General features: G+C 37.5%; 1 long non-coding RNA gene across 2 annotated transcripts in view; it reads left to right on the forward strand.

Annotated features, from left to right (window-relative positions):
* Positions 1-27,017, forward strand: part of LOC138169791 (uncharacterized) — a 140,344-nt gene that overhangs the window by 87,204 nt on the left and 26,123 nt on the right. For both annotated transcript variants that reach the window (XR_011170466.1, XR_011170465.1), the window contains one exon: positions 3,668-3,752. This is a non-coding gene — a long non-coding RNA (uncharacterized lncRNA). The remainder of the gene's footprint in view (positions 1-3,667; positions 3,753-27,017) is intronic.

Raw genomic sequence — 27,017 nt, forward strand, 5'->3', positions numbered from 1 at the left:
AAAGAAAGAAAAAGAGCAGCAAGAAATTATTATCTACTATGTCTCAGGCCCTATGCTAAGAATTTTTACAAATTTTATAATAATTCCTAACATTTATGTATGGGCAGCTAGGTGGTTCAGTGAATGGAGAACTGAGCCTAGAGTCAGGAAGATATCTTTTTGGCTTCAAATCTGGACTTAGACACTTACTTAGATCCTGGAAAAGTCACTTAACCCTGCTTGCCTCAGTTTTTCCATCTTTAAAATGACCTGGAGATGGAGATGGTAAACCACTCCAATAAGCCTAGCAAACCTCAAATGGCACCATGAAGAGCTGGATGTTGGGGCATCTAGGTGACACAGTGAATAAAGAACTGGCCCTGGAGTCATGTAATGGGAATGCAAATTTGGAAGATCTTCCCTGCCCCTAGGCTGGAGTGCACCAGAAGCCTGGGGAGGGAGGCTTGTTTTTCAGTAGATACTTCTTGATTGGCCAGTGAGTTAATAAGGTTGTTACATTCCCTGAGCCAGGAGAAGGCTACATAAGCCCTGATGTGTAGCTTTGTTTTGGGACTCACTTTGAGAAGTGTTCTGTGATTTGATCTGAATTCTGGGAAGCCGTTGTTGAGAGTCCCCCAGCTTTGAAAAACCCAGATGTGGAAACCCAGATGTTGACTGGGTATGGATGTAATGGTTGGACAGTTTGGAAAGCTGTCTACTTGATCTGTTAATGTCTTGATAATTCTGTCTGTATATTTTGAAGTTTGGGGTGCTGATCTTTTTCCCCTGAACAAGGTAAACGATATATGTCTGACTGATTAAAGTAAGCTTGTTAACCCATTTTGAGTTGCTTTCCTTTAACAAAGCAGATCCAAGAACCTGTGGTAGCGGCAAACCCTAAGGACGCTGGGGTGTTTGCTGCTACAAGTCAGGAGGACCTGAGTTCAAATACAGCCTCAGACACTTAACACTTATTAGCCGTGTGACCTTGGGTGAGTCACTTAATATTAATTTCCCTTCCCTCTCTCCTGCAAAAAAAAGTTGGACGTAACTGAAACAACTCAATGACATTTATATTGCAAACACTTTTCAATTATTATCTCATCTGATCCTTACAACAACTCTGGAGGTAGGTGCTATTATTATTCCCAGTTTACAGTCAAAGAAACTGAGGCAAGTTTAGGTTATATAACTTGCCTGGGGTCTGATAAGTGTCTGAATTTGGGTTTGAACTCTAGTATTCCTGACTCTAGGTACAGTACTCCATTCAATGTACTGCAGCCTACAGCCACAACAACTGATCAGTTTAGGGAAAGAAGTCAGACGGTTTGATTTGTTAATTCCCCAGTCAACTCAATCAAGATCATCACTCTGGAAATCCCTCATTAACACATCTATCCACAAAGGTTCTTTGTTTGGAAAAGTTACTAGGAAAGTCATATGCACCACCAGATGATTAATGATTTTTAAAATTATTATAGTGATGACTTAGAATGGAAAGGCTATTGGACTGGGTCAAATTGCCAGGATTTTAGAGAAGGCAAAGCAAAACAAAACAAAATAAAACCAAAACTTACCCTAAAGTTTCTTTTTTGTACTTTCAAAGATGTTATTAAAGTAGGACTTTTCAATTTCTTCTTTTCTCTATCATGCACTTATGTAATTGGTGCTCTTTCTGGGGAATATTGTATCTTTCTAATCTCAAAATAGATTGTTCATTATAAGGTAGTATGATATTGAGTTTTCGTAAAAAAGTAATTTATTTTGATTTTCCATTTTAATACTTATTTGGAGGCAGTGGGAACCTAATTTGCAATCATCCTTGTGGTACCATATATACAATATTAACGCCAGAAGAAATGCATAGTTTTGAATTGCCTTTTAAAGACAATGAAGAAATGCCATGCAGAGGGGGCCAGAAACCTTGAGCTATACCTGGAGCTTAATTTTATTATTGATGTGTAAGGAAGGTAAAAAGCAAAGTTATTGAAAAGTATAGATAACAAGATGTTATCTACAGAATTAGATTTTTTAAAAAATCATCCATATTCTTTCAACAGAACTAACCCTTCACAAAAAGCATTCCACCCCCTCTATGTTCAGGGAGAGGAAAATCAGAGGAGGGGCAGTCTATGGAAATAGAATTACTTTCTATTGAAGTCAGGGAGTCTATTGAAAATCTTCATGAATCATATTTCCATTACAATGGAATTTTTCCTTTTTTTCTGAGAGTCCAGAGTAGGAAAATGAGCTAAGGTGCCAGAATAATGAGATTAAGTCATGGTGATATCCAATGAGTCTATTTGCTCAGGAATTGGAGCAAGGGAGAAAGTATATGCCCCCTTAATTTATTCTTTTTGTGGGTGGTTTGTTTTTTGTTCCTGGGGATCAAACAATGGTTACACATTTACTTATAGTTCTTCTGGTGGGTGAAAATCAATGCTTTTCCTTTCCTAGTTTTAGTAAAGTCTGGAGAAAATCAATAGAGGGTTGGTCTTGAAGTCCAGTAAGAAATGAGTGTAACTTGTCTCTGATATATACTAGCTGTGAAACCTTGGCAAGTTACTGACTTATTTCAAAGGTTGCTCCTTGCAACCCCGTAAGACTCCCAGTTAAGGAACAGTTGCTAACATTCCTCAATGGAAGGAGGTTTTACACAAGGATATCTGTGTCCTGATGAAATCACATCTGAAGAAAAAGAAATTAACAAAGAAAAAGGATCAGGTTGTCTGCCCAAAGCACCAGCAATAGGCCACTAAACAATTTCAAAGGATCATAGGTCACTGATTTATCTCTATTCTTTTGCACTTAAACAGTAACAACAACATCAATACTTACTGGGTGCCAGGAATTGCTCTAGGTGCTGAAGCACTCTATTAGGCTGAGACTTTTTTAAAAATAAACTTTTTTTTTTCAATTAAAAACAAATTCTCTCTTTCTCCCACTGGAAAAAAAATGGGGAAAAAAGAAAAACAAATGCAGTTATTGTAGCCAATATGTATAGCAAGCAAAAGAAATGATCACATTGGCCATGTTCAAGAAATGTCTCTTATTCTGTATCCTGAGTCCATCATCTCTCTGTAATGAGGTAGTCATCTAGAATCATGGTCGGCTGTTATATTGATCAGAATTCTTAAATCTTTCAAAGTATTTTGTCTTTAGGATGTTATTATTGTTAATAATAATTAATTATTGTTAATAATTATTCTGTAATGGTTCATATAAGACATCCTGGGTTTCTCTAAAATAGTTCCCTTTATCATTTCTAATTGGTTCAGCCATTCTGCAATTGATGTATACCTCAGAGTTTCTAGTTTGTTTCTATCACACATATTTTAAAAAAGCTATTTGAAAAGATATTTTGGAATATTTTAGGCCTTTTCTTCTATGTTTGATCTCATTGCAGTATAGGCCTATTAGTAGTTTTGCTGGGTCTAAAGGTTTGTATGATTTTGTCAGCATTGGGGGTATAGTTCCCAATTTTCCAGAATTTCCAGTACCAATTCCTAGCTACAAAACAGTGCATTAATGTGAATTTCTTTTTTTTTTCTGTAGCTCCTCTATTATTTCTAATTTCCTTTTTTTTGGTCAATGTTGTCAATCTGATGGGAAAAGGTAGAACCTCAGAGTTGCTTTAATTTGCACTTCTTGAGTTATTATTTACTTGGAATGTTTTTTTTTTTAATAGGGCTACTGCTAGCTTGAATTGCTTCCATGGAATCAGGAAGAATTAAGTTCAAATCTGGTTTCTGACACTACTTTTGTGATCAAAGGTAAGTTATATAATATTTCTGAGTCTTTGATCCATAAGAGTAAACATTACTATAAAAGTAATTCATAGATCCCAAAAATAATTCCTTCATTGCTCTTCTAACTGGTTCATGATGTAATGTTTTATATTTAAGTCATTCATTGATTTGGAGATTATATTATCTGAGTTAAGGTATTTATTTATTCTTAATTTTACCAGATTGCTGTCTAGATTTCCCAGAAGTTTTGTCACAGAGTGAGTTCTTTATCCCAGTAAATCAAGAATTTGGATTAATTGAAGAATTGACTACTATGGTCATTAGTTGTGTACGTTGTTTATCTGATCTATTTCCTGATCAGCTTCTCTATTTTTAACTATAACCAAATAATTAAACGATAGCTAAAAGAGAGTTACCAAAAAGGAACTTGGAGGACAATAGTGGTTAAAATGCTAGACTTGGAGTCAGGAAGAATTGAGTTCAAATTCAATCTCTGACATTACTTATATGACCAAAATTAAGTTATTGGACAACTATGATTCTTAATTTACTCAACTGTAAAATGAAAGATTTTAACTACATGATCTCTCAGGCTCTTTCTAGCTCTCAGTTCATGGTCCTATCATTCTGTTCCAACAACTTTTTGGAAAGGGCACTGAGGGAGTTTGGGAACACATTTTGCCTCTATTGCCATTGGGAGAAATTGCCTAGGATTTGCAGCATTGACTTCTGGCAGTGTGAATTTGCCCTCATTTCCAAAGCCAAGGGAATATGCCATGGTTTAGGGAAAACTGTGTGATTTTGAGAAGACAGAGTAGTGCTTTCCTCATCATCACTAGTGGTTTAGGCAGAGCTGGAACAAAGGTGGGGGCAATCTTAATGGTAGAAACTGATAAAAAAAATAACTTTTGAGGAAGTATGAGCAAATAACTTTCATAAATAATGAAAAAGTCAATTTGTTTCTATTCAATTCCTCTCTCCTTCCACTTCTTTGATTAGCAAGTGTTGATTTGTAATTTGTTTATAGCTGGGTCTCAATGGTTTTTTATATAATGGACAATTTTTGTTAGTCTGAGGAAGCCTATGGCTCCTGTCTCAATATCTTTTACCGAATTAAAAAAAATGCAACAGATTTTGAAGGAAATAAGAAAATCTGCACAATAAATTTAAGGAACCCCTGAAATCTATCCAAAGATCTCAGGGATCCTGGGTTAAGAACCCCTTCTTTATATTGACATTTGTTCTTTCTTGTAGTAAAAATACGACTAACTCAAATGGATTACCTTGTACTTTTTTGTTTGCAGTTTTAATAAGTGGTGAGACAGATATTGGTAATTTTAGTCACACAGAAGAATCCACTGGAAAATTCTTTTTGGCTGGGGACCTTAATTTCTAGCCCATGGTTAGATTATGACTAAAGATATGGCCTTAAACAGCAATTGCGGGCAAAGAGAATGTTGCAGCGACAGAGTGTACTGTTTGGATTTCTGCCAATATTAAGCAAGACCTCTGATGGTGCAAAAAGAAGATATTATATCTATATCCATATCTATATCTATATCCATACACATACACACATGTGTGGCATTGAGTCTATATATAAATATGTTATATATATACATATATATATATAGCACCTGCCCTTTTGCCACACATACACATATTTAATATATTTACATATGTACACATGCATGCAATATATTGACATATATACATATTATTTCTAGTTTTAAGATTAACTGGGAGATTATAGTGTTTATACATTGTCTCTTACACCCTGAACTCACATAAATGTATAAGCTTCTTCAGAACAGGAACTGTTAGGGCAGCTAAGTGGTGCAGTGAATAGAGTGCCAAACCTGGAGTCAGGACTACCTGAGTTCAAATCTTGTCTCATACACTTAACACTTACTAGATGTGTGACCTTAGGCAAGTCACTTAACTCCAATTGCCCTGCCTTCCCCCCTCAAAAAAAAGTCAAAATACAGGAACTGTTTCTTTTTCTCATTGTATCTCCAACACTTTGCACAGTGACTTGCACTTAGCAGATGCTTAATAAATGTTTGTTGACAAATAAATGAATGTGTGGATGGACATGTAAGGGTGAGCTCTAAATCTCCTCTGAGCCTTGGACATGTTGGATCTGCACAGGATATGGCCATGGATACTGTGAATTTACTAAAAGAGACAATGACCTTGATTCTAGGATTTAGTTTATCTTTGTGCCTATTCTATCATTTTATTTATCTCTATGGGAAAATGCAAGAAACTAGTATTTGAAAATTAGGCAATCCCAAACCTCATTCCTTTTTGTTAGTTATTTGACTAGATAGATAGGATAGGTAAACATTTATTTTTAAGTGCCTTTGAATTTGTATTATTATATAGGAATATGTTATAATATGTTATACTATTTATATATGCATATATACCTAAAATATACACACATATCTCTATCCATATATATCTAGTAACATTAGATTAACCTTTGGAAACATAGTTCCAAGTCAGCATAGCTGGAAGGAAAAAAAAAACCTCACAACTTATTAAGCATTTACTACATGCTAAGTATGTGTTAATTGCTAGAGATATGAATATAAAAAAATAAGATAATCCTTACCCTCTAAGAACTCACATTCTAATAGTGGAAGACAACAGATAATGAGGAGATAGAAAGCAGAGTTGGGAAATGAAGGGTACCCACAGGGTACAAAATGGCTCATAAGGAAGAAGAAGAAAACTTCAGGCTGGATGTATTCCTGCTCATTGAGAAGCTAAGACTAGCAAATCAATTATTTGACCTCAGGAAGACTGAGCTGCATTTAGGCTAAAGCTGATTGGGTAACCATACAGACTGGAACCAATATAGTGAGTTTCTAGGCTGTGTGATTAAAGATGAACTAGTCCAGGTCAGAAAGAGGGCAGTTCAAAGTGTGTGTGCTGATCAGCAATGGAAGCAATCTGTGAGGGGATACGATAGCCTCTCAATGTGGTGTAATGCCTAACAAAGGTAACTTCCAAGGTTCAAAATACCAACATAGCAGCCCTCCATTTTACTCAATGACAAATTAAGAACAGAGAAAAACATTCACCAAGTGTAATTCAATAATTTCCAAGTACTACTCCATCACTGGGTAGTACATTCATTTAGTCAATCACAAACTCCCTCTTCCAAGTACTACTGCACCCCTGGACAGTACACTCATTTAGCCAATCACAAAGCCCCTCTTCTCAAATGGAGATTAATTTCCAACCATAAACAAAGTACATTCATTTGATCAGTCACAGAGCATAAAAAAGTCAAAAGTTTCCCACCCCTGAATCACAACTGAATTACAATTATCATCAGTTAATGCCAAGCACCTCAACCTGAAAACCAAGCCAATACAGGGGGATCTTTAAATTCCATTACTATTACACCTGGGTGAGATGGGGAGTACCCGTTTCTTTTTTCTTTTTTTTTTTTATTATGTAAGCATGTAAATAGTTAAACTTTAATACATTCCTTATGATTTCTTTTTCCTGTTTACCTTCTCATGCTTCTGTTGCTTCTTGTATCTGAAAGTCAAATTTTCTTTTCAGCTCTGGTCTTTTCACCAAGAATGCTTGAAAGTCCTCTATTTCATTGAATGTCCACATTTTCCTCTGAAGTATTATACTTAGTTTTGCTGGAAAGCTAATTCTTGGTTTTAATCCCATCTCCTTTGATGTCCAGAATATCATATTCCAAGCCCTTCAATACCTTAATGTAGAAGCTTCTAGATCTTGTGTTATCCTTATTGTGTTTCCACAATACTCAAATTGTTTGTTACTGACTGCTTGTAATATTTTCTCCTTGACCTAGGAACTCTGGAATTTGGCTATAATATTCCTAGGTGTTTTCTTTTGAGCATCTTTTTCAAGAGGTGATCAATGAATTCTTTCAATTTCTATTTTGCCCTCTTTTGTTCTAGAATGTCAGGGCAATTTTGCTTGATAATTTCTGGAAAGATGGTTTCTAGGCTCTTTTTTTTATCATGGCTTTCAGGTTGACCAATAATTTTTAAATTATCTCTCCTGGATGTATTTTCCAGTTCAGTGGTTTTTCCCATGAGATATTTTACATTGCCTTCTATTTTTTCACTTGTTTAGATCTGTTTTATAGTATCTTTATTTCTCATAAAGTCACTAGCTTCCATTTGCACTAATCTAATTTTGAAAGAATTATTCTCTTCAGTTAGTTTTTGCAATTCCTTTTTCATCTGGCAAATGTGGCTTTTTAAGTTATTCTTCTCCTCGTTGGATTTTTGGGCCTCTTTGGCCGTTTGAGTTAGTCTATTTTTTAAGCTGTTATTTACTTCACTATTTTTTTTGGGTCTCCTTTAGTAGGCTGTTGGCTCACTTTTCATGGTTTTCTTGCATCATTCTTTTTCTCTTCCCAATTTTTCCTCAACTTCTCTTGCTTGAGTTTCAGAATCCTTCTTGAGTTCCTCCATGTCCTGTGATCAGATCATATTTTCCTTGGCGGCTTTTGATGCAGGAGTTTTGACTTTGTTTTCTTCTTCTGATTCTATATTTTGATCCTCTTTGTCCCCCAAAAAGGATTCTCTTGCCTGATTTTGCTTCCACTGTTTGCTCATCTTTCCTGCTTGACTTTTGAGCTCTTTGCCATGTTAGAATTCTGCCTCCAGAGTGGAGAGTGGTGTATCCCAAATTTCTAGGGTTTTTCAAATCAGTTATCAGAGTTGTTGTCAGAGCTATGAGGAGGGAGCCCTCTCTACAACCTCCACAAGCTCTGGCACAGTAGTGCTCCTCACCCCAAGACTATCACCTAAGACTGTGACCCAGATCCAAGAAGTTCAAAGCAAGAGGAATTATCCTCTGAATGGTGGCTTGGTCCCCCTACAATCTGCATATCAGGAGCTCCAGAGGCAGCCACTAATCAGCAACTGCAGCTGCCTGCAATCTCTGCTGCCCTGGGGGCAGGGTGGACCATGCTCCTCTCTTATCCAGTTCCAATTGAGTTCCTCCACTGACCTTTTACATTCCCTTTGGCATTTATAGGTAGAGAAGTCTGGAAAGTGCCACAGTTGCCAGTGATTCATTATCCTGAAGTCTGCTCCTGCCAGTCTGGGCCACACTGGATCTGGGTCCACATGGCTCAAGTGGGACTGTAGTCCCTTCCCAATCTAGTGCAATAGACCTTCCGATTGGCCTGTCAGCCTAACTTCAGCAGGAGATTTGTTTCTCTATGTCACTTTGTGGGTTTTACACCTCTAAAATTTATTTAGTCATTTTTTTACAGGTATTGGAGGTGTTTGGAGTGGGAGCTCAAGCAAGTTACTGCTTTTACTCTGCCATCTTGGCTCTGCCCCCAAGAACCAATTTCAAACAGCAGAAGTAATACAAAGAGTAATTCCAGGTATGAGTAGAGCTTGGACTAAAGTGAACTGAGCTGGAACCCAGGCCAGGCCCCTGAGTAATAAGGGCATTGAGCCTCTGGGTAGAAGTTTCTCCTTTGTGGAAATGTGGCTGGTGAGAAACAGAAGTCCACAGAATGAGTACTATATTCTTTAATGCAAGTCAGTCTTGAAAGGTTAGGAGGCTCATAAGAATGACATTTTTCAGATATGAGTAGAAATGTTTCCAATGATAATGAAATGGAGTCCCTAACTATGGAGACCAATGTAGTTGTATGGGGGAAACATCAGTCAATTCAGATTTTTTATAAGACAGGTAAGGAAGACAAAGGTAACTGAGGACCAGTATTCTAGAGGAGTGAGATCTTGTGAGACTAGGTAGAATGAAGCCATGGATAAGGTGAGGCTGAAAAGGAACACAAAGGGCAGCAAAAAAGGGTGTTTAGATATGTTGGTGATAAAAGTAGTATTAAGGAAAGCATATAGAGACGGCCTAGGAGGGAGAATGGCAAAATAGATAAGAGAAGTTGGCCTGGAGTCAGGAAGACCTGAGCTCAAATTCACCCTTATAAACTTATTAGTTACGTGGCCTTGAGAAGGTCACTTAACCTTTGTTTTCCTCAGTTACTTCAACAATAAAATGGGGATAATAAAAGCACCTACCTCACAGGGAGCTTTGTAAATGTTTATTCCTTTCTTTACCTTCCTTCTGTATCAGATAATAGGAGGAGAAGAACCTTAGAGTGAGAAAGGTAGAATAAAACTAGTTAACAAGAGATTAAAGGGAAGATAAGTGAGGGGAAGATAAGGGAGTTAGTAGCTTTTGCCAAAAAGTTCATTACCAGGCTCAGATAAAGGAAAGTCTATGGGACTGAAAGAATAGAAAGGTCATAATTAAGTCATTGTCATCTATCATCTTTGAAAGAACTTAGAGAAAGAGCCAAGCACCAAGTAGATGTTTAACAAAGGATAATTTCTCAGGTAATCTAAGAAGGTGATATTGGCAAACTGTGCCCAGTGAACTTGACTTCACTGTCCTGCAGTAGTGGATGGAGTCCAGGATTCAGAGTCATTAAGATAGGTATTTGAATCCCACTTCTTACTAGCTGAGTGACCATGAAAAAATTGCTCTCAGACTCAGTTTGCTCATATGTAAAATGGAGATAATAATGATTTCTACCTCACAAGTTTGTTGTAAAACTCTAAGCAACTCTGAAAAACTTAACGTGCTTTTTTATTAACAATTATTATCATTTTATAATAAAGTTGGGATTAAAAAATTATCTCAAAAAGCTAAAATGATGAGATAAATTAAAAAAAGATAAAGATTAACATGATTAAATGCAAATTGTTTAAAATCTGTTCTAGAAGTTGAAGATTGTGGAACAGTAGTTAATGTGAGAAAGATCTGGAGCTTTAAATGTAAATGTAAAGTCAATATTAGTCCAAGATATGCTATACTGGCCAAAAATGATTAAGGATATCTGTCCTATGTTGAAGTAAGTGATCATGGTATTTCAAACTCTATGGAAGGCCCTGGAGGTAAAGAAAAATTAGTTCCTTCTTTTACAGTAGTTTTTTATGGTTGTGGTGGTATTAGTGGGGGAAGTTGGGGAGGCAGATTAGGAAAATTCCAAAGGTATCAGCACAAATTTCCACGCTTCCCCTTCCTACCCCCTCACAGAACTCCTATTGAGTGTGAGGATCCATTTACAGGAATTGCTGTGGCAAAAAGATTTCTGTGCATCACCATCTACCTCCTGACAGAGAGGTGATTGATTCCTGGAGCAGAATGCAACATTTTTTTTAACACAGCCAGTGAGAGAATTTGTATTGCTTTGACTATACATATTTGTTTCAAGTAATTTGTTTTCCTGTTTTTCCTTAATGGGGTGATGAGGTAGAAAGGTAAAAAATAATATTTCTGTTAATTAATTTATTTTTTAGAAAACATTGGAGCCCATAATGCATAATGTAAGTCTGTTTTTAAGTTTCTCCATAGTCAACATGTTTCAGGTCCCTTCCCTCCCTTATTGCCCTTCTCCTTTAACTCCCATTGCCCAAAGATGGTCAAATACATATTTGACTTTAATTAGGTAACTCAATTTTGTAACATCTGGAAGTGTACCTAGATGCCTCTTCATGTTTTTGTGTCTTGTAATGAAATTTCTGACAACAAAGTGTGATGATGGTATGCATTCAGTTGCAAATGCTTCTGTAGTCATCTCATAAAAATATTTTCCTATTAAATGAGATTATATCTTATATCTAAGCTTTGTGTCTATTCCAGTGTCTAGTTCATTATTGTGTATATAGTAGGCACTGAATAAAACCAATCTAATCTGAAATGCTATAATGCTGATTATAGTCAGAGGATTCGAATTCAAACCTACCTTTGATGCATACTACTTATTTTACTGGGGGAAGTCCCTCATCTTCTCTGGTCCTGAATTTCCCCATCAATAAAAGGAAGGGCTTAGACTATCGGAACTCAAAGTTCAATAAACATTTATTAACCAAACCTATACTTAATAAGGCTTTGGGGATACAGAGACAAAATAAGAAATAGTCCTTTATTCAAGGAATTTATATTCTACTCATCGAATAAAATATATAAATATATTAGAGGATAGAGAGCTGAGCCTGAAGTCAGGAAGACTCATTCTCCTGAGTTCAAATTTGAGTTCAGACACTTACAATGAGAATTGACAAAGAAGAAATGGCAGAGTCAAAGAGAATGAATTTTGTATGGAAATGATGATTACCAAACTAAGAGATAACAACAACAACAATATCTAGTTTCTTTTGTTTAATTCAAGTTACCAGACTCAAATGACCTCTAACTTTGTGTGTGGAAGGAACTGAAGGATGTAATTGCTGTGCCATTGATATTTGTAATATCATGAAGGGCAGAAAGGAATAAGCATTTATTAAGCACCTGTTTTGTTCGAGGTATATAAGCACTTTATAAATATTTCAATTGATTTGTAACAACCCTATGAGGACAGAACTCTCATTATCTCTGTTTTATAGTTGAAGAAAGTGAGGTAGACAGAAATGAGGTGACTTGTCCAGCTAATAAATATCTGAAGTTCTATTTGAACTCAGGTCTTCGAACTCTTATTATCTCTGTTTTATAGTTGAAGAAAGTGAGGTAGACATAAATGAGGTGACTTGTCCAGCTAATAAATATCTGAAGTTCTATTTGAACTCAGGTCTTCCTGGCTCTACACCCAGTGTTCTATCCACTGAGCCAACTGACTTCCTTTAATTACCATCAGTGGAAAATGGGAGAGGTACCAATGGACTGAGAAAGGGCAAATGTCCCATTTTCTTTTAAAAAATAAGGAGATTTTAATCTGCAACCTATGTTCCAGTGAATTTAATTTCTATTCCTGGGAAAATTTTGGAAGGAATTGCTAAACAAATGGCTAATGAACATCTAGAAAAGAAAGTAGTGAATAGAAAGAGGTAGCATAACCACATTAAGAACAGGTCATAACAGGTTAACCTTATTTTATTTTTTTACAAGTTCGCTAGTAGATAAGAAGAATGCTGAAGGTCAGGGATGTAAAACTCAAACAGAAAAGGGCTAGATCTCTACATCAGTATCCTTGCCCTCTACATATTAGAAACTCAGAAAACCACATATTAAAATCATCTATATTCTATTCTATTTTTATTTCTTTTGTTAAATATTCCCCAGTTACATTTAAATCTTATTCATGTCTACAGCATGCTGCCATCAGGCTAGATGTTTGATATCTCTGCTGAGGGGGACTGTTTGACTGGATTTTTACAAAATAGTTCCTAAAGTGGGCCATGGTATTCTTATGGAGAGGATGAAGAAGTTTTAACTAGTTGATCCTACAATTAGATGGATTTGGAACTAGTCAAATGGTCCAATTCAAATGGAAGCTACCAATGGTTCAGTATCAAGTTGGCAGGATATTTATAAAATGTCAACTTCATGCTTGATGGAACCCTTTGGCTCATGATGGCTTGGAGTCAAAGTCATGAAATAAAATGAAAGAAAAGAATAAAAGAAACATCTCACTATTTGAGGACAAAAAAGAGTTCTTTTAGTTTTGCCCACAGTTGGGGTTCTTCTTAAACATGCCTCTGAGCACAATATAAAGTTTGGTGTTGTCTTCTACTCTTTTCAGAAATCCTGAAGGGTTTCTTTTCACATTTTATTTCTCTTCAAATCAATCTCATTTGTTTTCTCCTTTATCCAGTGGGATTTGTGGTTTTCAGTGTAGGTCAGGGAATATGAATTTAAACTGAAGAGGAATTCAGCAATATAAAGCTGAAAATAAGGATGGTTAGCAGGCAAAAATAAATCTTAATTCATGAAAACAGAGTTTCATCATGTCTACCTTCTCTCTCCAAATCAATTTCCCAATATTCTTGACTATGTCGCACTTGAATTTATTCTCCCTAAAGGTGGCAGAGGTGAGGGTGAAGTGGGAGAATTTGAACTATTGTAAAGAATGCAAGAGGTATAAATAAAAACCAGGATGATGAGTTCTAAGGGGGTATTCAAATATAGTGATAGATTCTCAACATCAAGCTAAAAGAGTGGATAGAAAGAGAGGATGGAGAGTGTCAACCAAACCAGAACTGGCCCCTAACTTGTGGGCAGATGGAGCCACACAAAGCAGGTCAGACATAGTAGATTCAGGACACAAATAGATGTTTAATTAATTTCAGAGTGGAGAAAAATGGTTTTGTAAATGGAACCCCATACACAAGATAGAAGGCTTAATGCTGCTGATGCCACTTCTATAGATGAAGTGTGTTGGACCCCAACACAATCATTCTTATGTCTTGAGACAGTTGTTGTGATTGACATTTCTTGAGACAATACAAGCATTCTTGGCTCTGTGGGAACAGTTATTGTCTCTAGTCTTGGGGGTCATGATTACTCTGTGGGTTATAGAACCAGAGTTCTGTTACGGGAACAGGAGTACAGTACCTGGAAGTTACAAGGAACAGGGGTTGTGAACATATTGTGGATGGCCCTGTGAGATAGGAGGAGCTAAATCTCTCAGTGAACACCTGGTACTGGTCCAAGCAATATTCTTTGCCAGAGAGTGATATCATGCAGAGTGCAAAGGATGGTTATTCTGTCACACTCAGGGTACAGTATGCTTGTGGGGCCTTAGTTCTGGAAAACAATATTATCTCCAAAATGTTTTGACAAGAGGAAAAGGTAGCGCCCGGGCATAAGGATGGAACACTGAGTATGTCACTCAACTGAGATCATAGATTTAGAGCTTAAAGACTTCTGAAAGGTCATCTAGTCTAAACCTTTTATTTTATAGTTGAAATAAGTGAGGCTCAGGGCTGTTAAGGTAAGTTTCCCAAGGTTAAACAGTGTCATAAGTGGGATTGGAACCCAGATCCTCTGACTCTATAAGCAGAATTTTAGTCACTCTGACAAAATATTCTATATAGCACCTGGCCCCTTTTGGCTATTCTCAGTTTTGTACTCAAAGGGGAATGAACTATTTTTATAGACACATTTCCATCAAATTTCCCTAACTGAGCAAGAATAAAACATAATACTATGGTGAGGCAAAGGATATTTACTTAAGATGGAATGTGTTGTAGGTTACAAGGAGTTAGTTAAATCACACATGAACAGGCTCACCATTCATTTCCCAAGATTACCATCTCCTGGGGCTCCATGGAAAGAACAGTCACAAAACCATTTCTTATCCTATATTTACAACATACAGGAAAGAAATGTATGTAGTTTCATTGATACATTAATTCAATAAAAAGTTATTCTTTGTCTAATACCCCCCATCAGGGGACTCTGCTGGATAGTTTTCCCTCCCTTCAAATAATTTTCTAAGGTGGCTTCTCAGAATGACACCGAAAGCTAGGGGTCCAAAAATATTCCAGAGTGCAATGCCAAGCAGAGGCAACTTCCAAGGTTCCAAATACAAGTATAGTAGCCCTCCATTTTATTCAGTGACAAATTAAGAAGAGAAAAAATCAATAAACAGCTTTCAACAAGTGTAATTCAATAAATTCCAAGTACTAGTCCATCCCTGGAAAGTACATTCGTTTAGTCAATCATAAAGCCCCTCTTATCAAATGGAGATTAGTTTCCAATCATAAACAAAGTACATTCATTTAGTCAGTCACAGAGCACAAAAAAGTCAAAAGTTTCCCACCCCTGGATCGCAACTCAATTACAATTATCATCAGTTAATGCCAAGCACATTCTCAAAAGGGGCAGTAGGGAGCACAAAGGCCATCTACCCCTGAGCACAGCATTTAATATCCAAAGACAGGTCTTTTCTTCATCTTGACCCTAGGCAAATTCTCAGCAATCTCTGATCCTGGGGAGACAAAGCTTTATAAGGCCACAAGATACACTGCCAGTGTCCTCATTAATTAATTCTCTGTCTGCAGAACAATCCTAGGACCCCTGAAAATACTAGCAAGACACTCTTTCAGGATTTTTGTAAACATGCAACAAGAAAATCCTTCTTCAGGGCTTCTGAACCAATAGCAAGGTTCTAGAACCTTTGCAACAACAGCATTGTCCTTCACCAGTGGACACAATTCACTCTCTGTCTGAAGAACAGTCTCAGGACCCCTGAACCAATAGCAAGGTTCCAGAACTTCTGCAACAAAAGCACTGTCCTTCACCAGTGGACAAATCTGGCAAAACAAAATCAAAACAGACAAAGTCCCAACATCACAGCCAGGTCTCCTCAGCCATTGGCAGCTCTAGGTGGCAGCTCTCAAAAGTCATGGGCAGCTCGAACTGACTCTCAACAATCCTCTCTCTCTCTCTCTCTCTCTCTCTCTCTGCCTCCACGATGCTGCTTCCAAAAATTCTTCTGTCTCTCCTCCTCTGCTTGTGCCTCTCCAAATCCACAGCACAAGCTCCTCCCAGTTAAGCCCTCTCTTTTCATGTCAAAAAGTCCATCCCACAAGTGGGATTCACAAGCTCTGGATTTTAATACTCAACCAGAAAACCAAGACAATACAGGGGGATCTTTAAATTCCATTACTATTACACAGAGATTCACCAACTGCAAGAATTCTGAGAACATCATTGCTTTCTCTCAGGAATGGGAAGATAAAAGTTTCCTACTCCCACTTCTACCAGAGAGTGACAGCACTGGCTTGGAACTGTCACTCTAGTCGAAGTGGAACTTTTACATAGGAGAAATGGTACTGGCATAATCTACACAAAACAATGGTTGGCTACACAAAACAATGGTTGGATGGGGGTAGGAGGGTTTCTTCCCATTTGCCCCCTCTTTTTCCATCTCTGTGTCACCTTGGTCTCTACCTTACATTATTTTGCAAAAATCCCATCCTTCTCTCAAACTAGGCATTCTGAATGCTTCTAATACTCATGGGCTTCTGATAGAAAAGTAGATCCATGGAGTTTAACTTTGAGATTGTTCATACATAATAGTTATGTTGACACTAGGATCATGCTAAGGGAAATGATGCCCTAGAGCATAGAAGCAGTCACTTTTTTTTTGTAACAGATTCTATGACTTTCTGGTTACCTAAGTACAGAATAGCCATCAGGAACTCCAAGAATACTCTAATACTTGACTGTGGGACACCTTTGGGCAGCTCAGGAAAGGGAGATCCATGCAGTTTGGTCAAACAGAGATGTCCCCAAATGTATATCCTCATTGATTATCTTTCCTCTGCTATGGATAAATAAGGTCCCTTTTGATTAAAAAAATGATCAAATTTGTTCAGTCATTTTTCATTTGTGCCTGACTCTTCATGACCCTATTTGGGGTTTCCTTGGCAAAGATACTGGAGGGGTTTACCATTTCCTTTTCTAGCTCATTTTACAGATGAGGAAATTAGGCAAATAGGGTTAAGTGACTTGCCTAAGGTCACACAGCTAGTAAGTATCTTAAGATGGATTTGAATTTATGAAGATGAGGCTTCCTGACTCTATACCTAGCACTTTATGCACTGTGCCACCCAGCTGCCCAGAATAATCTACTAGTTTCTTATTTAATTTCAACATTGACTATAAATTATTAGTGAAATGGTCTGAATCACCCCCAGGCTAGAGCTCTGTATATCCTCATAATCTCTTGCGTGCAAGATCTGATATGCTGAGGTGGAAAGATCCCATGAAAGTGGTGATCAAGTAAGGCCAAGCATTTTCAGGGTTTGTGGCAGGCTCTATGCCTGATACTAGTGCCATTTCCAATAGTTAGGAAAGAAAAGCTTCCAAACCAAATCAGAATTCCCTTCTATGGCATATCCAACAGATACATCAGTCTAAGATCACAACGGTAGCTAGCAGAAGTTAACTCTTTATTTCTTTGGCTCTACTTTGCTATTTGTGTTTTCATATCAGCTATGATATTTGACCCCCCTATCCTTTGTCTTTCCAACCAATAAGTAAATTAATTGAGAAGCATTTACTACTGTCTGGCAGGCATTATGGTGGGTTCTAGGAATATCAAGACACAATGATACATTTCATGCCCTTGAAGAGCTTGCTTTTCAGGAATAGCAATCTTTCTAGTGATTCCAATTCTTACAGGGCTTTCCCTGAGCTTTCATTATTGGTATTCTGGCGATGAGGGGTGTTTTCTTGTCTTGATTCCACAGACAATGTGCATGAGATATTTAAGAGAATATTTTACTAAGTTCTTCCTCTGAAAAATCAATTTTACTCAACTGACTATGCCATTTTTAGCAGCTATTATATTCAATCTATTGTCTCAACTTTTAAAAGTCCAATCATATGCCCTTATAATAGGATCTGTTTATTTCCTCTCAGTTCAGTACCATTGTACTTGGGACAATCAACCATTGCTTATGTCTTGCATAATTACTCCTTTGACTACTAAGTCTCTCCATTCATGGCACAAGCTCAGATGGACACTCCTCTTCATACTGATATGTTGTTAATCAGGTTCTCTGCAGTAGCAAATTGCTTCTCTACTCTTTGCAACGAGGAGGGAAAGGGGAAGAGAATATGTAGTTATTAAGTACCTACTATGTAGCAGGCACTGTGCCTAATAAGCATTTTACTATTATTTTGTTTGATCCTTACAACTGTCCTGGAAGGTAGGTGCTATTATGATCCCCACTTTACATTTACTGCTACTGACAGAGGAAAGTGACCTGCTCAGGGTCACATAGCTAGTATCTGAGACTGGATTTGTACTCAGGTCTTTATGATTTGAGGCACAGAGGTCTATCTGCTGTCCCACTTTGGCAACATTCCAATGTTGTTTGTCCTTTGTTTTTGAAGAGGACCAAGGACATCATGGGGTGATGTAAGAATCAGCTGTAAGAGAGACAAAGTTGCACAAGCATCAGCTTCAATCTCTCTTCCAGAGTCCTTTAAGTACAGTGGCAAGAGAAAATTCAAGATGATTAGCGATATCCTGGGATGTAGTGGATGATCTTGGAGTCTTCCGTGTCTAACTAAACTCTAAGTACTGCACAGCAGCTGCTTCAGCTGCCTTCATGAGTGTTGGGATATTGTTCTCATCTGCCAATTCAGGAGAAGTCTTCACATGCTTGTGGTAGACACCCCCAAACTCACTGACAGGTTTGAGACCTGTCAGTCACCATCACCCTGGTTTATCCCATCTACTGAGATGCTTTTACTGGCGTGGCCTCCAAGCATGATACAGATTCTCATGGTCACAGGTCAAAGTTGGGTGAAAGATGGACACCAAAGGAATGAGCAGCCCTGAAAAAGCCTTGCCAAGCCCTCATACCAGAGGCACTAGTCCTCCCTGAATACCTCATAGCCCCTAAACAATCCAATACTGTGAACTCAGTATACTCTACTTTCACACAATACATAAGATTGAAGCTGGCCCCATTAAATTACACCCTCTATTTCTCCATTTTATTCACCTGCCACTGCTATAATTTTTCTGGCATGTCCTACCTCTGGGACTTAAATGGCTCTTCATAAACTGATTTTAGCAACTTCCCCAAAAGGAACTGAGATTGCCAAAATGAAATCCCTGCATCCACATTGCTCTCTACCTCCAGATATCATTCCCCCATCTCAATGTGTTGCATTGTACCTTCATTACGTTCTTTTTTTATAAAAAAAAAAGTCCTGAGTTTATCTCTTTTTCTCATCAGTGAAGGGTTTAGTAACTAGTTTCCCAGATAGTCTTCATATTATATCTCTAAGGATATTGTTAATTCAAGTACCTTATAGAGCACTTTCTCCTATCATTTACAGTCCCACTTAAGTTTCCCTTTATCACTTTGTCTTCAGGGCTGTCAAGCAAACTTAGTATAGGTCTATCATGTGAGATTAAGTTTTAACTTGCATACTTGTCATTTCTGCTTAAACAATACTCATTGTGCATATAGTAACATAACAAACCTCAATAATAAAGAACATAATACATAAACCCTGAAGCATTGACCTAAAATCAGTGGACAATTTTAATGTACAACAAAGTCATTAAAACTGAGGCAATTATGTAGGTTATTATAAAATTCGACTGTTAGCAAACATTGAAGGTGTAATGAAGTACAGCAATTTAGTTCAAAAGGGGATTCTCAGTAGAGTGAAATTAAAAAAGAAAGTATGAGGTGGCTAGGTGGCACAGTGAATAGAGCACTGGCCCTGGAGTCAGGAGGAACTGAGTTCAAATCTGGCCTCAGAAACTTAACACTTACTAGATATGTGACCTTGGGCAAGTCACTTAACCCCAATTGCTCTGCCCTCCCCCTCCAAAAAAAAACACAACAAAAAAGGAGAGAAAATAATTTTCTACCCCAAATAATAAAATGTTCTTTAAAAAATCCAAGTAAACTCAGAGAATTTCAAAAAGCTCTGCAGGCTCCTCTTAAGCAACTTTAGAAAAATCCGCACAACATTGTTCTTCTCCCTTCATCTTGGGTCTCTGTTTCATTGAGAAGTAGGCATTTCAACAGTGCACAAAGGAATAAGCCAGACACATGAATAACAGAACAATCTTATTGTATATACTCTTGAATCACAGGCATGGGTTAAAAGAAAATAAATAAAAATACTATATGGGTAGCTAGGTGGTGCGGTGGATAGAGTACTGGGCTTGAAGTCAGGAAGACTCATCTTCTTGAGTTCAAATCCAGACTCAGATATTAGCTGTGTGACCCTGGGTAAGTTACTTAACCCTGCTTGCCTCAGTTTCCTCATCTGTAAAATTATCTGGAGAAGGAAATGGCAAACCACTCTTGGATCTATGCCAAGAAAACCCCAAACGGAGTCACAAAGAGTCAGACACACCTGAAGTGCCTGAACAATAATAAAAGATATAATAATCAAATATTTCCAGCTGGCTGTAACAAGAGTTGGACATGATTGAAATGAATGAACAAAGTACTGTAGGATAGAACACCAACAATGCAACTATTTCTATAGCTTCTTACAGACTGTTCCCCTGCCTTCCATACCTAAAAGTATAAGGGAAGGCACAGTTCTCTCCTTTAGATCTGTCGGTGGCTGCACATCCAGAAGAGTAAACCAATGGGTCCATGCGATGAAATGCTGTTCCCAAATGGTATTCGACTTATGACTTCCAAGAATCAGAGTCACATCGGGTGAGGGGATTAGAAGACAACTTCATCTTCATGGAATCACAGAGACATGGTCTTGAGAAAATCCTCAGGGCAGAAAGAAACCCATCTGATACATCTCTCTTGTTTACTTCACTTATGAACCATCTCCTGGCCAAAGACATTTGGCAGTCTTCATGATACCTCATCTCGTCTTTCTCTCTCCTGATGACCACCTTCATCCCCTTTACCTCTCCTCCTTCAGTTCTTGAAAAAACTAAGCGATCTTTCAGCTCTTTGCTGCCCAGACTACATCATAACTATTCTAACCTATTCTTTAGTTTTGTGCAGCGTCTCAACTTTACAAGATATGTTCACCTTGAAAGTCTTTGGGACTTGGAATGGTTAGAGACATGGACACTGGGTTCTTTAACAGTGGAATGAAATATACATATACATTATTAGAATTATGGAAGAAAATATGGAGGAAAGATAACTCATGTTGATAGTTATATTTCCCCACCAGTTAGAGAACTCATCAAATGATCTGATTTGTTGTGTTCTAAACAGATTTCTCCATCATACTTATAAATAGCTCCAGTTTCCTTACCTATGAAATAATGGTATGGAATTTAAATGATCCCAAAATTCTATTCCATGACTACATACTCTGCTTCTGTGAAATCACCTGGTCCTACATTCTAAAACGTGTCATCACTTGGCCTAGTTGAGCACCTTATAAAAGCAATAAATGTGTCTAGTCAAGTAAAAAAGCATTAATTAACCACCTGTTGTGTGTCAGGCACTGTGCTGAGCCCTGGGGATACAACGGAAATGTGAGTCTTTGAAAACTGGTTTGACCAGTATAGCCCTTGACCTTCCCTCACCATTCCTAATTTTCAGCCTTTGCTGAAATGATACTATTAAAGCTGTTTCCCACTTTCTTGCCTCTCATTCTGCATTTCTTATCAGAAAATTCTGAAAATGCCCTCACTTTAGTCATCCTGTAGATAACAGGGAAGTCTCATCCATATCACACTAGCTGTTGTCTCCAGTGTTTTGGGTACCTTTGATTTGATCGTGAAATATTCCCTCCCCATGTCATCCCCCACTTCAGGTATGAGGTCAAAACACAAGACTTCCCATAAGAGCAGCTGTCCTTCTCTCCTGCTGTGAGTAGCAATAGAGTTTGCTAAAGTTTTCTCTGGGTTCTAGTTACTCTTCATTTGAATTCTAACGTACTGCCGAAAGTCAAAAGGCAGTCCTGCTCTCAAGGGGCTCGTGGTTTAATGAGGGAGACAACATGCAAACAACTACAAAGTGTGCACAGAATGAATAAATAAAATAAAGTACTAAAATAAAATAAAAACTAAAGAATAAATAAAAAATGACCATAATCTCAGAAGAATGACACTAAGATTAAGGAGAATTCGACAAGGCTTCTTGCAGAAGGTAGGATTTTAGATGAGGCTTGAAGAAAGCCAGGGGAACCAAGACGTGGAGATGAGGAGGAAAAGAATTCCAGGCATAGAGCACAGCCATTGAAATTAACCGGAGCTGGGAGAGGTAGTGTTAGGCTCAAGGATCTGCAAAGACACTGTGTGTATGTACATTATGTAGACTTATAATTCTGGTTGTTTAACAAATCATTTTCACTTTTAGAGTAAATTTAAAATGAAATCGAAAATAAGTCTTCATTCCTCACCATTTTCACATAAATCAAAGTTAGAATTCTCTGATCATTCTTTTTAAAGGCATATAGCATATCTCAGTTTTTCTATTAAAACAAATTGCTATGTGTTATGAGACCCATATGTCTTCTAAATACTGAAATTATGCTAGTAAGAGGCTTGAGAGATTAAATAAAATCACATCTATCACATTTGCCTCTCCTTGTGGTCATCAAATTATTGCATTACATTGTTGTGAATTGAAATGAAGAATGGTGTTTGAATGGCATCCATTTCCTTAGGCTAAAAGAGTTTCCATTTTGGAGTTACTGAAAAATACCTTGCTTTGCAAATGATAGAAAACAGAGACTACTATGAATGACAAGTGCAAGGTTTTCATTTCCCTAGGGGAAAATCATACATAGATACCTTTTCTCTTTTTAATGTACCTGGACATCTTCCATTAAAGTTAATGGAGAGAGGTGTATAAAAGCAGGGACATTGTGTAACAATATAAAATCAGCTTCCAAAAGGCACCATGACTTCTTTCATAAAACATTTTAAAAAGCTAATTTAATATAGAGACCAGTGACCCTCATTGAACATCAAGACAGAAACAGCTGTGTTTTTTTTTTTACCCCAAACTCCCAACTGCTATGGTCAATTCAAGCTTCCTTACAGATTTTCCACTCTTTCTACCCACAGGATCCTAAAATGAACCATTAACAGGTTGAAAAAACTTGCCATGTTGGAGATCCATTTGTTTTCTTTGTCAGTTTAATGTCCCGCCTTTCCTCTAAAGCAGTTTTGGGGCTGCTCAAAGGAATTTGAAATGACATTACAAAACTCTATATCCCAGCAGCCAAATAATGCTGGGTTTAAATGATAGTTTAATTAATAATGATTTAAAAAAGAAATGAGAAAAAAATTCAAGAAACAAAATTTCCAAGATAAACAAAAGGGGAGGAAAAAGGAAAGGGAGAGTCATAAAGAGGGAGAAGTAGGCTTAATTCTGCATAATTTTCAACTCCTTTGTCTGGTTTTTGAGATCCTCCATAATATGCTATCACCCCATCTTTTCAGGTTTATCTCATATTATTCTCCTCTACATTCTCTATTCTCCAACCAAACTAGACTACTCTGTCTTCAGAGTACATTTTAAGTTCTCAAATATCTGACAACAGCCATCTCCTCCTGGGCCCTTTTCATTTTCAAAGTAAGCATCCCTAGTTCCTTCAGTCAGTTTTCTGTAATTCTTTAATATGAATTTGAAGATCTTCCCTGCTCCTTAAAAGGCCTAAGGGAATTTGAAGATATTCCCTGCTTTGAAGATCTTCCCTGCTCCCTAACAGGTCAAATATAATCACATGGAGGCCGTGGTGAGAGGAGCTTGTTGAATGGGTGTAGCAGAGCCCAGAGGAAGCTGGGAGTCAGAGCAATCAGAGCTGTGGGAGAGAGAGGATGCAGGCAAGGACACAGCTAGGTATCGTGTGGCTTTGTGCTGTGTTATGGTGTATTAACTTCTATGTTGCTATAATGGATTCAGTTTTCTGGTGTTGGCATTTGGCTTTCTCATTTTGAAATTCAACTTTCTGGTATCTGAATAAATGCTTTGCTTCTGTCTTCTCTATGGAGAGTCTGTTATATTTTGTGATTCAGAACTATGCTGGCATAGCTTCCATTGTCACTGTGGGTGCTATGAATGTTGACTTGGTGTTACATTTTCATGTGGAAGAACTCAAGGCCCTTCACTCCACTGGTTGCCCTCTGGATGCACTCTAGTCTATACTTACTAAAATATGTCAAAAGTCAATACCAGACTCTAGTTTATATGTTATCTAAATAGGCAGAGTATAGAGCGATTATTTCCAGGGGCCTCCTTACTGTGGAAAGTGTCTCTGCCCTTTTGGCCCTCTTAACCTGGAAGATGTTTACTTTCCTTTGGTGCCCTATTCCTTGGTGAATTTCTCTTGGAATCTTCATCTGGGGTAAATGCCTAAATTAGTCATGCTCTTTCCAGATTTCCTAACTTTCCATACTACTTCTTGCCCTTGTCTTCAAATATATCCCCTATCTCTTTTCAGCTTCATTTCCTATGTTGTCTTTCCTCATTAGAATGTAAGGTCCTTGAGGCCAGGTTTTTGTTTGTAATTGTATTCCCAGAACTTACCACAATGATAGCACAGAATCCGAATGTAACAAATATTCGATGACTTATTGAATTCAACCAGGGAAGCTAAGTCCTACCTTATTATATTCTTTCTTATCTTGGGTATCAACTCCCTTTTAGTCACTCTTATCTTTTCCTCTCCTGTTTTCTATCCTCTTATGAATTCCTCCTTTGTTTGGTTGGGACATGCTGAGTTTATGATACAAGCACTTGGTAAAGTTATTTAATTCCTGTCTTCCTCAAAGACAGAATGATTAACCACCAGCCCCTAGCACACCCAGGTAATCCCTGTCCCATTTAGGTCGGGTAGTCCCAGTGTAAAACTTTTCTCTCCACCAGAGAAATCATGTTTTCTCATCTTATTCAATGTAGTTCAGATAAAAATGATCCTGGGACAAGTTTCTATTATGCTATGATTCTTTTATATATAATATTCTGTAGAATATTTCCCAGGTTGATAAAATGTTTGCTTTTAATAATTGAATGAATATACTGTGATGTAGATGCATTTTCTCTAGACTTGCTAAAAGCAAAATACAATTTTGGGAATAATAAGTACATTAAATTATTCCCAGTTAGGTGGCACCATGGATAGAGTGTGAGGCCTGGAGTTAGGAAGATTCTTTTTCATGAGTTCAAATCTGGCCTCAGACACTAGCTATGTGACCCTGGGGAAGTCATTTAACTTTGTTTGCCTCACTTCCATCATCTGTAAAATGATTTGGAGAAGGAAATGGAAAACCACTCCAGTATCTTTGCCAGGAAAAACCCAAATAAGTTCAGGAAGAGTCATACATGAGTGAACAAGGGTTAAATTATTGCCACATGACTTTTATTTCTTTTTGTAGCTCTTTGGATTTTTTTTTTGTTCCACATAGTTTGAAGATTATAAACATTTGATATTAGAACATCGTCAAAATATTTCTAAGTTTTTATGGGTCAAGATGGGTAATTGGGGGCAACATTTTGATCTATGATAATATTCCAATTTCAATAAGGTTTATTGATTGAATTCTCAAAAACATTTTCAGGTCTATATTTGTATCATGGAATTTGTTATTTGTCAGTTCATGAAAGATAAAGTTCTGATATGCATTTCTTTCTACTTGGCCATGTTGGAGTTCATAGACATTCCAAAATGTTGGGGTTCACCAGAATGATGAAGAACAAATGCATAGGTCTGTCCTAAAAAAGAATTCATTCAGACCATCTTTAAGACAAAGGTTGGGGTGATGCTCTTATCCTATGGGAGACCAGAGCACTTAGGCAGGTTAGGTATATGGTCTAAACACAGTTTGACAGGATAGTGGGAAAGGTGGGACAGGAGAATGGGAGAAGGGAAAAGCAGGGCTCTGGCATGCCAGGAATGTCAGGCAATACAGAATGTCAGGAAAGCCTAAGTCTTTGTGAATGCATATAAATAAGCAAGGGGAAAAGGAAAGGGGAGGGGAAGAGCCATTTTGGAATGTCAGGGAGTTGTCGGGGGATGCTTTGAGAAAGCACATAGTTAAGTCCATGGTGGGGGCATCAATGCAGGATGCATTTAGTCTCATATGTCACATTCTTCACCCTGTTTGCTTTGTCTGTCTTGTGCACTCCTGTCTGCCTCATTAGCCATATTGTGCTAGGTGTCTGATAGATGCTAAATTTTTATAACTTCAAGTGATGTTATACAGTTTCTATCATTTTCTTCCATAATCTTCATTGTTCATTGTGTCTACATTCCTTAGAGTTAACTTTTAACTCCAGGTGGTGATGACCTAGTCCTAAACTGTCATCATAAGCCACTTTATTTCTACAAACAAACCCACATAACTTAGGCATATGTTGGTGCTTTATTTGAACATATTATTGACTGATTTCATATGACTATTCCCCATGAAGGGTCTTTTGATTCCACTCCTGGATCTTGGTTGTTTCATAAAGCCCATCTGGAGATAAAATAATTTTGGTTACATTTTGATAAATACCATGGTGTATACTTATTATTAGCCTTTACTATTAATTATTTCAGTAATGTCAGATTATTCAAAAAACATTTTTGTAGAGTTTTGACTAGTTTATCATGTGTTCTGAGAATGTTTATCAAGGCTTTGCCTTTTTTTTTTTTAGAGAGTAAGGGTTAGCTTTTTTGTTACTGCCTTGCAGTGCCTTGTGTTTTGTCAGCATTCTATGGATTCTTGTAGTCTACTTTCCAAATCTTTTAAGGTATATTTTACAGTTACCAATGTGTACATTAGAATGGGAATTATGTAGTTGCTCCCTACTTTAAATGTGTTATTATAATTTATTTTTTTTATTTCAGGGTGCCAGTAAGTCTCTTAACATATTCAGCTTCATTTTTTTCCTTTTTTTTAATGAGCAATTGGGGTTAAGTAACTTGCTCAAGGTTACATGGCCAGTTATTTCTGGGTGTGGTGCTAAGTGTCTGATCCCGGATTCGATCCCCAGGTCATCCCGACACTGGGGCTGGTGCTCTTACTCTCTGTGCTACCTGGCTGCCCCCCCCCCT

Source organism: Petaurus breviceps, unplaced genomic scaffold, assembly GCF_028583685.1.
Source record: "Petaurus breviceps papuanus isolate PSGF00001 unplaced genomic scaffold, PetGlider_PUasm1.0 126, whole genome shotgun sequence".
Lineage (NCBI taxonomy): Eukaryota > Metazoa > Chordata > Mammalia > Diprotodontia > Petauridae > Petaurus > Petaurus breviceps.